The sequence below is a fragment of the Cupressus sempervirens genome, chromosome 3, assembly GCF_028749045.1.
Source record: "Cupressus sempervirens isolate cs-2001-9-10 chromosome 3, ASM2874904v1, whole genome shotgun sequence".
Classification (NCBI taxonomy): Eukaryota; Viridiplantae; Streptophyta; class Pinopsida; order Cupressales; family Cupressaceae; genus Cupressus; species Cupressus sempervirens.
Window position 1 is genome coordinate 665310794 of NC_143120.1, and position 17431 is coordinate 665328224.

A 17431-nucleotide genomic window follows, 5' to 3' on the forward strand; every position below is an offset into this window, starting at 1 on the left:
TTTTTTGAGGGAGGTTTTATTTTAGCCATGACCCCCACCCCTTTCCTCCCTTTTTGGTGGTAGTAGTAGGTTGTTCGTTGCAGGCAGTGCATGTTGTTGTAGCAACACACACCACTACCTAGGCAATGCTTGCGGCTACTGGCAGTGCATGTGACTACCTAACAACCTCTCTTTATAAAGGGAAAAGACTTTGGTAAGTCATTTAACAAAAATAATTATTCATTAAAAGTGTTTTTTCTATATATATATATATATATATGTGTATGTGTATGTGTATGTGTATGTGTATGCGTATGCGTATGCGTATGCGTATGCGTATGCGTATGCGTATGCGTATGCGTATGCGTATGCGTATGCGTATGCGTATGCGTATGCGTATGTGTATGTGTATGTGTATGTGTATGTGTATGTGTATGTGTATATGTATATGTATATATATATATGTATATATATGTATATGTATCTATATGTATATATGTATATATATGTATATGTATCTATATGTATATATATATACATATACATACATATATACATACATATATATATACATATGAATATATATATACATATGTATATGTATACATACATGTATATATATATACATACATATATATATATGTATATATGTATGTATATGTATGTATATATGTATATGTATGTATATATACATATACATATATATATGTATGTATATGTATGTATATATACATATACATATATGTATATGTATATGTATATATACATACATATACATATACATATACATATACACATACATATACACATACATATATATATACATATGTATGTATATATACATATACATATACATATATATGTATACGTATATATACATATATGTATATATATATGTATATGTATATATACATCTATATATACATATATATATATGTATATGTAGATATATATGTATATGTATATGTATACATACATACACATATACATACATACAATGTATGTATGTATACATATACATATACATATACATATATATGTATATATATACATATATACATATACATATACATACACACACACACACACACACACACACACACACATATATATATATAATGTATATTTAAAATAGTTAATAGTCAAAGTTTGGTTTAGTTTTTATTATATAATTAAGTTAAGTTTAATTTAAGTTTTTAATAATGTTTAAAAAAATTGAAATAAAATTTAATAATTATTAAATATAATGATTATTTAATTTCAATAGTGAAACTTTTAAAATATTGGTAAATGAGTTTAATTGGTAGAGTTTAGATGAAAGAATTTTCCATTTCGATTATCATTAGACTGAAATAAACAGGTAGATCATTTGGGAAGATGCACATGATTAAGATATAAACATGAAACTTTCATTTTGATCAATCCAAACTTGAAACCATTATGCAACAAGGAAAACTTTGAAAATTAAAAATTAAAACTTTATTGTGAACCGATTTTTATGAAACTATAGTGAAAAATAATATGACTAAATAACTACACCTATTGAAAATGCATGTTGAAATATCATATTTTATATTGTGATGGGTTTGGGAGGACCCTGTATTATGACTAGTTAAGTATGTTTACTAGAGGCTTGGGAAGTGATTGATTTATGATGTTGTTATGTAATATTGTTTAGTCACAATTATTTCATTCCCAACCATTGTGATGCACTCACATGTATTTTGTGGTGAGAACTAGTTATATTGCATAAGCTCATGTTGTGATTTTCGTAATATAACCCTTAAGGGTTGATCAATTATCTATGGTGCTTTCTAGTTGGTCATATAGGCCTAATGTGTTTATTGTGATTTTTATGAGATATTTTGTTATGAGCTTAGGATAGGTTATCTTTGTGTATGTTGGGAAGTGGCTTGCAATGGAGGCCAGAGCCCTAAAGAGGTTGCCTAGGTAACCCATTATAAGTTGTATTAATAAGTGGTAATATTTCATTGCTGAGGTTAAAATCAATTAACAAGAGTTAATATGTTACCCCGCCCATGTCTTGAGTGCTAGTACAAGATAGGATGGGAGTAGAGAGGATGCTTGGTTGTGACCTTGCCTCGTTAATATGCCTTGTATGTAAGAAAGGATATGATGTTGCATAGAGTCACTAGGGGGCAGAGTCTAGAGAGACTATTAGGGTAACCTTATAGTTGACCCATGTGATGACACTTACCCACATGCATATTAGGTTTCCTATGTGTCTTTGTTGTCTCTAGGATTAGATGTTACTTGTGTACTCAATACCTCTAAGATAGATTGATATTAGGATTCCTTAACCTATATTATTCTTATGAGTTTTTTATTGTTATCCATTTGGGACTTGAGATTATCTCCTCAACATGGTGGGAGTGAGTCATTTAGGTTCCACAGGGTTGGGTGGTAGTGTTTATTATACCATTGAGATCTAACATCTAGATTGCAATGTTGGATGTCCTTATACAATTATTCAATTCTTTTGATCTTGTGATTATGTTCTATGGTCGTATTCTGGTATATTCTACTTTGATTATTTAAGATCCTATGAAATTTTGTATCTTATCACAATGTATATTATTTTAGTATTTCATACCCTATGACTGATACAAAGGATGATTATGTATTTTGGTTATGCCATGTGGCATCTTAGGTACTTGTATATTCTGTCATGCGATTTTGTACTTATGGTTATTTTATGACATGGACTTGGTTACTTAGAAAATTAAATCTTATTTAAAACTTATGTGTGGGATTCAACATTATGGAACCCATGAGAGATGTAATTGTTATTGTATTGCATATGTATGAATATGAATTACTACTTTAGCTATGTTATCTCTTGTTTGTTTTAATCTTTAAAAAAATAATGTTGAGCGAACTTAGTAACATTATAGGTTAATTTAGCTTGGGTTCCCTTACGGGTCATTACATCTGGTATTAGAGCTCAAGCTTCTACATTGGGAGCTCTGGATATATTGGAACACCACTAGATGACAACTAGTCAACTTTAAAAAAACTTAAACAACTATACTTATCTATTACAACTTGAACTTTAGACTCAAATACTTAAACATGGAAAAAGAAAAACTTGAATAACTCTTGATTGGAATTTCAAAACATGTTATTATGCTTTAAGTTACCATGCCTTGTTGACTTTATTTACATTTTGTTGCTCTTGCTTGGATGTTATAAGAAGATGATGCTTGAGACTAGATCAGTTGTTAGGGGTTGAAGTACAGGTTGAGGTAGAGGTTGTGGTAGAGGTGGACATGATAGCCCTCCTTCGACTCATAGAGAGAGTCATATTTAGGGAGAGGATAGAAGAGGTAATAATGGAGAGCAATATGCAAACTCTAAAGAACCTGGTAATAGGAAGCTACTAAAGATTATTTTAGAGCACCTACCAAACCAGGAGAGAGTTGAGTGAGAGGAGTTACATCATTCATGGTATGATGAGAGACAGAGATCTAGGAGTTCTAGGAGAGATCATATAGGGAGGAGCTTAGAGGCTACCAAATCTAATTAGGTGAAGGACCTCCTAAGAGTCAAGCTTAAGCTTTTTATAGGAGTTGGTACTGGGTACAATGTAGAGAATTAGTTGATTCCACTAGATAGATGTTTTTCAATGCAAGATTTTGACAAAAATGTCAAAGCAAGGTATGTTATTACCTACCTAGAGATCTTTGCAACAACTTGGTGGAAAATTGAGGAGAAACTGGGTTTAGATATTAAAAATGTCACATGGGAGTTATTTCTAGAGCACTTTCATGAGTTTTTCTTACCTAAGGAATAGATTCAGTAGAGAGATGATGAGTTTCATTAATTGAGATAGTATACCTTGATCATGGTAGAGTATAAGTGAAAGTTCTTTGAGCTCATTCCCTACACGAGGATCAGTGACAATTCACCACTAGTTATGGTATAACACTTTATACATGGATTGAATAACCATTTCATTTGGGTGTGAAGATATTTTAGCCTAAGACCCTTAAGGAAATAGTTTGTTAGGCCATACTTGTTGAACAAAATGTCACTTTAGGACATGGTGGTTTTGTGGGTGCACTTGCTAGTGGACATGCACCATCAAGGTCCAAGGGCAAACAAAACTAGGGAATGAGTAATAATAGGAATCCTCCTTCATCCAGAGGCAAACAACAATAACAACAGTAGGGAGGATCGTATCCTCTAACATAGAGTGGTGGTAGTGGTTCACACTCTAGGGATTCTCATTACTCTCAGTGCAATAGGCACAATTAGTGTGAACAACTAGCATAAAGTACTCAATCTTTTGCTAGTGAGGATAGCTTTCAGCAGTCCAACGCACCTAGAGTGCAAGAAAGTTTTGGTTGAGAATGTTTTTCATGTGGACAACAAGGGCATAAGTCATCCCATTATCCCCAATGGGAACCACAGTTCTTAGATCATAGACCTACCACTTCAGAACCCATAGTTGGAGATATGGGTAGATATCAGAGGGTGTTTGTAGTGGGGTCTTATCCTTCTACGGGGTAAAAGGGTCCAATAGGACTTGCACATTGCTTGAGTTTTATCTTTCTTCTAGGCTTCTAGGAGTAAGCCTAAGTCTGGGGGGAGGATGTAGTGCCTACCCCTAGTTTACATTTTATGTTATATTGTTGAATTCTTCTAGGCCAACTTTCATGGTTATGTGATATGATTTAGTGGTACTTGATTACCTGATTTGGTTGATGCTATTTTCATACTTAGATTATATATTTGATGAGCTACTTTATACTTGGATATTTCATATGTTCATGGTTATTCTATCGATGATGATGCTTTGAATATATTATATAGTGATTTCAATTATTTTCATGATGACAGTTATATCAATGATTTTTATGTGGTTTTATGGTTACTTAACCCATATTTGCATGTGTATGGTGTACATGTACATTTTAATTTATGTTTGATGTATCTGATGTGGTTGAGGGAGGGAGTCGTAGTCACCTACTAGTTGGGATCTACATAATGTACCACTCCCCATCATTGCATGTTTAATTTAGATATATATATATACATATGTACATATTTGACTTTTATGCAGATTGTAGGTATCGGGCATCAACTTCCTTGAATTACCAAGATGAGTGTGCCTTATCGCATTATCTCAATGGTAAAAGAGCAGAGATAGTTCTCAAGTCCAAATCCTAAGCCTAAGCCAATTATCCCATACTATAGGACAAGTATCTAAGTTATTTACCTTTCAAAGTTCATTAAGTGATGCGAATTCAAGATTTTAACCTTTGAGTTTGATTCGTACTTTGTCATTTAAAAGAGTTTTCTTACTGAGTTTGTAGGTCTCTTGTGATTTTTAGCTATAATTAGATCAAACAAAGATATTATTAAATGATTTAATTAAACAAAAATTTTGTAAATAAAAAATCAATTTTTAATTATATTTAATTAAATAAGAAATTAATTTAATAGAATAAATAAATTTAAAGATATAATTAAAAGACCAAATCTGGCATAATTAATTTAATTTAATTTAATTTAATAATAATAAATTTTGAAGTTGCATAATGTCAACTAAGTATTCATAATTAAAAAAAGCTCTGCTCTAATAAAATGGCAAAAAAAGTGAAATTAAATTCCAAATTCTATTGCCCCTTCTCGAAATTTGTTGTGTTCCAACAGAAGACTACTCCCCAACCTCCTCTAGCAACCAAAAATAAACTTGAAGCCCTTATGCAGGTAAAATCAAGGCAAGGAGATACTAGCAAAGTGAATAATCATAGCTTTGAATCATATGTTCGACAACACACCAGTTGAATTTCAGAAATTCGTGGCAATCATCCTCACAAAAAGGAAGCTGGCTGGCAATCAATGTGGAGGAGAAATTGGCCTTGAACTCGGCAAAAACCAGATGTCATGGAAGAGAAAATTTCAAAACAAAAGTCATTCTATTGTCAAACAAAATTTGCGACAAAATTTGAGCCTAACCCTAGCTCGAAGTTGAAGGAGAACTTCAACCAGAAGGAGCACCCTAAAAAGCCCCGATGGATTTCAAAAGTGAATGCTATCCCTCTTGGAAAGCATTTGGAAATTTTTTCCATAAAATCAATGGCTCCACCAAAGTAATCCCATGAGAATAATCGGCAAATTAATAACACTAATAGAAGAAAATTAGTATACATACCTCCGCATTGAAAGACAAATCAACTAGCTCACAAGGAAAGAACTATAGCCAGCTCAAAACAAATCTTCACTGGTCAGTATTCATCAAGTGAAGAAATAAGCATAAGCAACTCTTATAATGAAAGAAGATGGAAGGATTGTGAGGATAAGGGCATCTATATGTATTGGAATGGTTTTCCAAGGAAGAGATCCAGGTTGGTACGTATCATTTCCATGATTTGGGGCGACAAGGTAAGTACCCTTAACTCTTTTGTAGATAAATTTTAGTTCATTTTATGTAGAAATATTTAGGACAAGGAGGAAATTTTGAAATCGGATTCATTATATTATAAAGGACACCATATTAAATTTCTAAAATGGCAACCTAACTTCAACAAAACTCATATTGAAAATGTGGTAATGATTAAATGGAAGGAAAGTAAAGAAATTCCATCAAAATTAATGGAAGAATCCACCATTAAGAAAATTGGTAACTCACTAGGAAATGTAATAGGATTTGAAGATAACCTAAATAAAGCTAACAAGATTAGGGTTTTGGTTAAATCTGATCAAAATCAACCTATAAATAGGAAGATCATTACAAATAGATCTATATACAAGTTAACTTTTGAAGAATATTTAGGAGAAATTTATAAATTATTAGATGCCAACTTTGCTAAATCTCAAATCAGTAATAACATCAAAGATCATTTAAAAACTAAAATGAACACATGCAAGATATTAGGGAGAAAGGAAATGGCTATCGCAAAAACTACATTCCTTCAAGAAGTAGAAATTTTTTATGAAAAAAGATCCTCAGATAGCAGAACTGCACCAATAACAAGTAAAGAAGATGTGGATAAATCAAGGGAAACAGAAGGGGAAGAGAAGATCAGTGATCAGCATTCACTTAATAAATTCAAGAAATGCAAGGATTGCAAGATAGAAAAAGAGGCCATTGAAGAAATGGAATTGAATATTGTTAGATTAAATCAGCTTCACCATGAAACCCTGTTGATACAAAATGACTTAATAGATCAGAGTCTATTAGCAGAAGAGTTACATAAGGAGCATAAAGGGAAAGAGATTCAAGTTACTAAATTAGGAGACACATCAGGAACAAGTGCAAATCAGATTAAGGACAAGAAGGTGGAGGAAGAATTGATTCACATTGGATCAATTGAACTTAGACTAAAGGAACAAAGGTTAGAAAACAGAGTAGAGCAAGTTCTAGAAACATTGCAAGAAATGACTAATCTAAAAGATGATATTGAACAAGAAGTTATCATTCCACTAGAAAATTCAACCTAGTGGAGCAATATAACTATCAGAGAGAAAGGAAAGAAGAAAATTTACAAGTTTTGGCAAACTCCATATAATGGGAAAGATATGTTTGCATTAGATAAAGAGGATAATGGATCAGTCTCAAGAGTAACTCCACATTCTGCAGAATCCATTTGGGGTTATGAAGAACTAAACAGTCATACCATTAAAGAATGTCACAAAGAGAACGAAGTATTAAAGCCCAACCAAATAGTATTAGGCGAGAATCAACAAATTAGTAATTTGTTAATCACAGAAATAATCTCAGAGGAATTTCAGGAGGGGGAAGTCTCTTCTATAGCAGAGAAGGTATTAGAAGAGAAAAACCTTGACAAAATAGGTATTGCTATGAATCAGGAAGGATTGAAAACACCAATTTGTGGAAAATCTAAGTAGAAACGTGGAAGGAAATTACTTAAAGAACTTAAAGAGGCAGCAGGGCAGGTTAAGGATCAGGCAAAAATCTCTGACATACTTAACAATGGGAAGGGGGAGTTCCTTCCCAAGGAGCAATGAAGACAACAACCTGGAATGCTAGGGGTCTTAACACCCCTAGCAAAAAATTCCTGTTAAAGCGTAACCTCACCCTATTCGACTCAAATGTCTTATTATTACAAGAAACCAAACTTAGCAAAGAGGAAGGATTAAAACTAAATCAAAATTTAGGAAAATGGAAATCATAATTTTAGCTGTCATAGGGAGCTTTAGGAGGACTAGGTATAATTAGGAACCCTCGGCAAATCAATATTGAAATTCTCTCCTTTCAAGTTAATTGGATGGGAATAAGAGTCGTCAGCACAAAATCAAACTTGCAAATAGCAATAATCAATGTGTATGGACCGACATCTACAGAGGATAAGCTGGTAGTTTGGAATGAGATTAGTTCATTTCTTAATTCAATGCCACAGGAAATAGCTATTTTAGGTGGAGAATTCAATGCGGTCTTAAGCATGGAGGAAAAATAGGGTGGGAATAGTCAAACAAACAGAGCTATGGAAGGATTTAAAAATTGGATTCAGAGGGACTCTCACTTGGATATCAAAATCAAGAATGGAATCTACACTTGGAATAATCGAAGGAAGGGATTCTGCTACATTGTGAAAAGGCTAGACAAATTTCTTCTAAAAGGTGAATTAAGTATGGATAATCTAATCATTGCGAAAATATTACCTATGGTAGGATCTGACCATTTCCCAATTAAAATAGAAATCAAAGAACAGAGTAAACCTAGTAGAAATCCTTTCAAATGTGAGAAAATGTGGTTTATGGATAAAGGTTTTATGGATCAAATTAAAGATTGGTGGTAGGAGGATCAGTTTGAAGGATAAAAAATGTTTTGCCTGGTCTCCAAACAAAAAAAATTAAAACATAAGATTTTAAATTGGAACAAGTTACATTTTAAAAATATTTTTAAAGAAAAGTTAGATATTGAAGATAAAATGAGTAAATTAAATAAGGAAATTATAATGAAAGGAATGAATAATGAATCTTATCAATTAGAGAAAGAATACCTCTCAAAACATGAAGAAATTCTAGCAAAAGAAGAGATGTTCTGGAGGCAGAAATCCAAAGAAAAATGGCTCCTGGAAGGAGATCATAACACAAATTTTTTCATAATAGTACCATTCACAATAGAAATTATATTAATATAGCCAAAATTAGAAACTTAGGGGGGGAGCAAACTGAAAATCTGGTAGAAATTGTTGAAACTTTTATAGAATACTTTTATGACATGCTTAATAACTTTGTCTCATCAAATAAATTAGCCCAAGATGAAATGTTGAAACACATTCCCAAGTTGATCACTAAGGAGGATAATAAATTCCTTAACGAACCTTTTACTCTTATCAATGTTAAAACTGCACTCTTTAGTATGAACCCAGAGAAATCGCTGGGTTCGGATGGCTTCCAAGCCTTCTTCTTTCAAAAATGTTGGGATATTCTAGGAGTGGATTTGTGGAAAGCCTTAGAAGCAACTCGTAATGGTGGATCTATTTTAACTAAAATTAATCATACATTCTTAACTCTCATTCCTAAAAAGCATGAAGGTGCAGTACCTGGAGATTTTAGGCCTATTGCATTATGTAATACTATCTATAAAGTATTCTAAAAAATTCTAGCTAATCAACTCAAAATTTTTTTGCCTAAACTCATCTCGGAAGAAAAAATAGGATTTGTCCCTGGTAGATCTATTCTAGATGGTATCTCAATTATATAGGAAACTATCCATTCAGCATTAAAAAATAAAGAAGCTTGTATGTTACTAAAACTTCATATACAGAAGGCATATGACAAGGTAGATTGGAGATTTCTTTGTAAAACCTTAGAGGCCTTTGGCTTCTCCAAACCATGGGTTAACATTATTTTTCAACGTATTTCAACCCCCAAAATCTTGATTCTTATCAATGGTACCTTGGAAGGTTTCTTTAATATCTCAAGGGGTATCAAACAAGGAGACCCTATATCTCCTTTCCTATTTATTATTATGGTAGAGGCATTCAGAAGGGCAATTAAAGCAGTGCAAGAAGAGAGAAAAATTATTGGGGTGAAAATCACAAATGGAGTTAAAAATACCACCTACCAACAATTTGTTGATGACACAATTCTTGTTGGAATGAGTGCTATGGAAGAGGTTGATCATATGCAATATATTCTAAACACATATACAAAGGCATCTAGGCAAATGATCAATGCCGAGAAATAAGAAATTTTCTTTCTAAATACTGATATTGAAGTTGAAGACTAAATCTGTCAAAAATTAGGATTTAAAAAAGGCAATTTTCCATTCAGATATTTAGGGATTTATCTTGATAAGAACAAGCAAACTAATCCTGGTTGGGAGCATATACTTAGGAAAATTGATAATCAAACTGAATCTTGGAAAGGTAGATGGTTAACAAAGGCAACGAGAGCTACAAAGATTAAAGTAGTTCTAACAGCTATCCCTTCCTACCAAATGTCCTATTCTTATCTACCAAAACACATCAACTCTAAATTGAAAAGTAAACTACACAATTTCTTCTAGAAAGGATTGGAGGACAAGAAAAAAACAAGGTTAATTAGCTAGAATAAAATTTGTAAACCAAAAGAATATGGTGGATTAGGTATCAAGAACCTGGAATGGCAGAACGAAGCTTTAGGAGTCAAACAAGTTTGGAGACTTTATCAAGAAAGAGACAGGAAATGGGCAAAAATCTTATACAATAAATGTCTAAATCCATTAGATAAAACTTTGTTATTCAGAATTAATTCTCCCCCCAAAGGATCAGCAGGTTGGAACTTTCTTTTGAATAATCATAGCTTGATTTCCAAATATCTTACATGGGATATAGGGAATGGAGATGAAGCTTTATTCTAGGAAGATTCTTGGAATGGAAACCCTCCTTTAATTAATTCAATTTTTTCTCCTGAAACAATATCACAACTTAAAACTATATGGGGTACAAAAGTAAAAGATTATATAGAGGAATCTAAATCAGATTTAGGTAAGGTATGGACATGGAAATCACTCTCTGAATTTGATATCAATCAGGAGGATAAGGATAAATGGAATCATTATTAAAAACCCAGACTATTACAATTAAAGGTAGGGAGGATAAGCTAATCTAGGTTGCATCAAAGGATGGAGCCTATAAAGTCAAAGAAGGATACAGGATCATCACAAACTCTCAGAAATGGGAAGTCGGTACCCTTCCTTTGAACCTATGTTGGGATCCAACAGGTCTTCCTAAAGCCAGAATGTTCCTTTGGATAGCCATGCACAAGAAAATTTTAACAGAAGATAGGATTCAAAAAATGGGATTTGAACAGCCATCTAGGTGTACCCTTTGTAAAGAGGATGACGAAAATGTAGAACACCTCTTATTCTAATGCAAATTTTCTTAGGAATGCTGAAGATGGCTTCAAAGTAAATTCAATTGGTATTCCCCATTAGCAGGTAATTGGGAAAACCACTTGATGGGCTGGCCCAAAGAGGATCCAAAGAAAATCTATGGTAAACTTTGGAATATATCTCCAGCTATAGCTCTTTGGGAAATTTGGAAAGAACGCAATTTTCAAATCTTCTCAGATCAATATTTTTTGGAACAAGCCCTATTTTCGAGAATAGAAGTAGCAATCTAGGAAGTAATGAACAACAATCTCAGAAAGAGACCTAGAGAAGAGGGATCCTTCTCTGATTGGGATGCTGAAATTAAAAAATGATGGCCATTATTAATCAACACCCCCCCCCCCCCCCCCCCCTTCCCCCCCTTTACTATAAAAAGAAGAATGACCTTGCTAGACTTTCTTGCAAATGGGAACCTCCCCCACCCGGATGGAAGAAATTGAATTTTGACAGAGCTTTAAGAGGAAATCCTGGTACAACAAGAATTGGATGTATCATAAGGGGTGAATCAGGCGACTGGATCGTTAAAAGATCAAAGTCATTAGACATGGCATCTAATAATATTGTTGAACTCGAAGCCGTAGAAGAAGGAATTAACCTATGCATTAAACTTAATATTAAAAAACTTATAATAGAAGGGGACTCCCAAATCATCATTAATGCTCTCCGGAAAGGAGTTACCCCAAATCGGGTGTCAAATTCTAAATTAGAAGCCATTATTAAATCTCTGTTGGCATTTGAAGAAATAAGATATGCACACATTTTCAAAGAAGGTAACAAGGAGGCTGACACATTAGCCAATCTTGGTACCGATGGTTTTAATACTTTAACATTCAATCATTACAATAAACCATCAGCAATGCCAATTTAATCATTTTCTTTCTAACTTCGATGTAATGTAGTGATCTCACACGTTTTGGGTAGAGTACTATCTTGTGGGAAATCTTTTACTTAAGCTAGGGTATCCTTTCGATATGATGATTTTGTGAGGAGCAACATTAATCATTCGAATGCCTTCTTCATTATTAGGCATCTAGAATTTTTGATGCCACCTATTTATCAATAATTCTGGGGCTACTTTGCAACACACTTCTGCCCGCATTTGGTTTTAGCAGTAAGATAGGCAGTGGTATAGTCTGGGTACAATGGATTCTAAATTTTTCTATTTCATGCATTTGAAAATTGCACCATGGCCTTCTATGGACTGATTACACAGGAGCGATGGAATAGAATTTTGAGGCCCATAGATGATATGAGTCGTATAGTTGTCAGTCGAGTTTTAGGAGAAGGAGTTTTCAATTATGATTACTCATGGAGGACTAATAGTGACACAGTAGGGCTCTGGGTAGGTTGCTTGGCTTGGGCGGGGGTTGGAAAATGGGACATTATTAGGATTACCTACAATATTTTCAATCCTTGCTGGTTAGTGGGGCTAGAAATTACAGTTGCAAACCTTAATGCTCGACTTTGCATTCCTCTCCCAAAGGCATATATGGAATTTGAAGTTAATAGTCCAAAAATGGGAAGGAGTCTAAGATGCCCTTGCATGGTAATTAGGGATAGTATCCAATTTTTTAACAAGTGGCTGTGAATGGAGTTGAGTATCAATTTTCTGTTGAGATGGAGGGGAATTATCGAAGATCCAAGAAGAGACTTGTTAACCAATTACCTGAGGGTGTATGATGCCTATATCCATCCGGATGTGGATTTCAACAACATGGAGGATGTGGAATTTCGTCTTCCAAATTATGACAAAACTAGCAAGGGTAGGTCAACCTACGAATTCCCCCTAGGATCCAAGGCAACTTCTCTGCACGAAGCTTCGAAAATCATTATTGTTTTCAAAAAGTATGACTAAAATAGTTCTTGGGTCATTTTGTATAATAATCAGACCCAAAATTTTGGCTTGTGGCACTTTGTTTTTAGTAGGGGTGCCTCTGTAGATAAGTCATTCTAACTATAATTTCGGATGAAGCAGTTTACAAGACATCTTTTAATTTAGTGTCCTTTTCAATATAAACCTGTATATAGTTGTTACTATAAATATGAATATATATGAATGAAAATTATTTTTAGCTATTGTTCAACCCCTTTATTTGGTTACAGTTTTGGTTCATACATTTTGGCACTACTGATCAAGTTTTAGTATTGATTTTGGCACAGATCCACCTCCTTTTTAGGGCTTTATGCTAATCTGCATTAAAACTAGAGCTTAATGTTTATCAGTGTTGATAATATGAGATTTGGCATATCACCGTAGATGCCTTCGATTTGTTTTTGATTTGCTCCCCCTGGGATTCTCCTAATTATTTTAACTTTGATATTTTAACTTTGATAAAATCATCTCTTAAATTGCGCATGAAAATCAATTATGTTTAGATATAAGTACTTTGTTCCCCATCTGCACTATAATCATTAATTTAACAAAATGTAAATATAATTGAGTTAATTGCAAATCAATATAATTGAGTTAATGGCAGGTCAATTAATAATTATAATAGAATTAGTTAATTAACCCCTCTTTATTATCTTCATAATGACTTCATATATTATTTTGAGATGGCTCCCCTTGGTTCCATTTTGAGATTTTTTGTTTTTGGTTTATCCTTAACCCTTAACATTTGTTGATTGTGGTGAATTTAGACAGATGTTGATAATCTTTTCGCCAATTTGGAACCTCATCAGAAAGACAATTATACTGTTTTGAACACTAGTTCGATGTAATCACTGGGGTATGCCCCTTTTACTAATGTATAATATAGGACTGTGGTCTTGGGCAAGACATGAGGTTTTCTTTTCCCGTTCTTTCCTACCTGTACCCATCAAAACGAGGGAACTATATGGAAATTTTTTTTCAATTTAATAAAATTAATCATGGCTTCGGCCGTTTACCGAGCAAAAATAAATAAATAAATTTGAAGTTGCATTTAAATAATGAACTTTAAATATTATTAGTTAAATTAATAAACATGTTTAAAAAAGGCAAGGGCCTACAATGCATCGTAAATTGCGAGCCTCTCATTTGGGAGGTCTTGGGTTCGAATCTACTCAAAATTAAGATATAAAATAATTAATCTTAACAATAAAAATAAAATATAAAATAAATAATCTAGGCTTTGGCCAATTACCTATCAAAATAATAATAATAATAATAAACATGTTTTAAAAATGTCTTATTATTTAATAAAAATGAAATGGGAATAATTTAAATAAGTTTTATTCTAATTAAGAGCAAAAACCATGCAAAAGGGAATTAAATAAATTTAAATAATAAAAGAAGAGGTTTTTGCATGTTCATAAACCCGAAACCCTAGGATGAGTTAAACTCTTTATTAGGAGAATATAACTTATTTCTCCACACACAGGTTTGGAGGAGCAATTTTTTATGATTGAAAGACGAGATTTTTTTGAAAGATTTGGGAGATGAGAAATTGTGCAATCATCAAGCTTTTGTCAAATTATAGCATCAGACTAAGGTAGGAATTCAATGAAAATCATTGTAGTAAATATCTTGATATTTCTCTCTCTTTTTTTTTACCATTATATTGATTGTGGTTAATGGAAGACGTATTTTAGATCGAAACCCTTATTCTAGAAATAATCATTCTTTGTTATTGAATCATCCGAGAGAAACAAAATTGAAACCCTTACCGAAAAGTTGGAAATTTAGAAAATGGATTCATGGGTAAGGTATGAATCGAGGAAAGAATTATTTTCAATAAAATTGACTAGTTGCATCTATTCTTTCTATTAGATTATATAAAACAAAACAAAAATGTAAAAAGAAAATTACCATAGTACTAAATTATTACTGTGATAATTTATCTTTTCTTCTTTTACAAAATCTGGTCGTTTACATTTTTTTTGGGAGGTCATGACTCCACACCCCCCCTTTCCTTCCCTTTTTGGCAGTGGTTGTAGGTCATGCGACTACTGGCAGTGTGTACAACTACCTAACAACCCGCATTTATTTTTTGAGATTGGAAGACAAGATTTTTTTGAAAGATTTGGGAGATGAGAAATTGTGCAATCATCGAGCTTTTGTCAAATTATAGCATCAAACCAAGGTAGGAATTCAATGGAAATCATTGTAGTAAATATCTCGATATTTCTCTTTCTTTTTTTTTACCATTATATCAATTTTGGTTAATGGAAGACGTATTTTAGATTAAAACCCTTGTTCTAGAAATAATCATTCTTTGTTACTAAATCATCTGAAAGAAACAAAATTGAAACCCTTACTAAAAAGTTTGAAATTTAGAAAATGGATTCATGGGTACGGTATGAATCGAGGAAAGAATTATTTTCAATAAAATCAACTACTTGCATCTATTCTTTTTATTAGATTATATAAAACAAAACAAAAATGTAAAAAGAAAATTACCATAGTAGTAAATTATTATTGTGGTAATTTATCTTTTCTTCTTTTACACAATCTGGTCATTTGCATTTTTTTGGGAGGTTACACACACACACACACAAGGAAGGCGAGGTCATGACCCCACACCCCCCTTTCATCCCTTTTTGGTAGTGGTTGTAGGTCATGCAACTGTTGGCAGTGTGTGCGGCTGCCTAACAACCCCCATTTATAAAGGGAAAAGACTTTGATAAGTCTTTTTAATTTTTTTTTTACTAATTAAAAATGTTTTTTTTTTTAAATTAGCTTAAAATCTATATTATTTTATATAAAAAAGAAGAAATATATATAATGTATATTTAAAATAATTAATAATTTTAGTTTAGTTTAGTTTTTATTATATAATTAAATTAAGTTTAATTTGAATTAAGTTTTAGTTATAGTTTAATAATGTTAAAAAAAAAAATTAATGAAAATTAATAATTATTAAATATATTCAATTTCAATAGTGAGACTTTTAAAATATTAGTAAATGAGTTTTATTGGTAGAGTTTACATCAAACAATTTTCCATGTAGATTACCATTAGACTAAAATAAACACGTAGATTATTTGGGAAGAAGTAGACGATTAAGATATAAACATGAAAGTTTCATTTTGATCGATCCAAACTTGAAACCATTATGCAACTAGGAAAACTTCAAAAATAAAGACTTAAAACTTTATTGTGAATCAATTTTTTATGAAACTATAACATAAACTAAAATGATTAAATAACTACGCCTGTTGAAAATTCATTTCAAAATGTCATATTTTATATTGTGATGGGTTTGGAGGACTTAGTATTGTGACTAGTAAGGTATGTTTACCAAAGGCTTGGGAAGTGATTGATTTATGATGTTGTTATGTAATATTATGAAGGATTCGAGCAATACAAATCCACAAAACCCAAAGAACACCTACATGCAAGAATCTGTTAGAGAGAAGAAAAGATAGAGGGAAGGGAAGGGTTTGGCTTTGAAAATATTAAAGAATTTATTATCAGACTAAAGAAATTAATGAAATGTATAATTGATCAATCCTTATAGAAGGTGATCATAAAACTGAAAAGGGAAACCCTAAGAGGTAACTGACATTTAATAATTAATATTTAATTTTTAAATAAAAATACATGTGCATAAAGTGAAATCTTAAGAAGGGAGTAAATGTAATTTAATAAATGAAATTAAAGTAACCCTTTACTCTAACACCCCACCTTAAGATGAGCAACAATGCAGTTATAGGCAACGCAAGAAAACATAGGAAACTACAATGCTGAAAGAAAACTTGGGTCTTGACAACAAGGCCTAATGAGGTACCCAATCACAACCAAATATCTATAAAACAAAGAAATAGGGAAAACCATGTGGAAAAAACCCTACTCCAAAAAGAGATAGAAAGAAAAAGTACAAATGATATGTCTCAAGAGACTCTCTCAAAACCATAAGTATAATGAAACCCCCCATGATAGAGGCTTGAGACTCCATAGCCCCCCCATAATGGTAGAACTCTTATGTCAATGAACAAATCAATGTGACTTCGATCTGAAAGAAACAAAGGCGCTAGACAAGGAGGATGAAACCCCTGAATGTAGGGTGAAGCTAGAAGGCCTAACTAATGCTCAAAGGAGAATGCGTGAGAATCCTAAAATGGAATCTCCAATGGAGGTGGGATAATAGGTGTACTAAA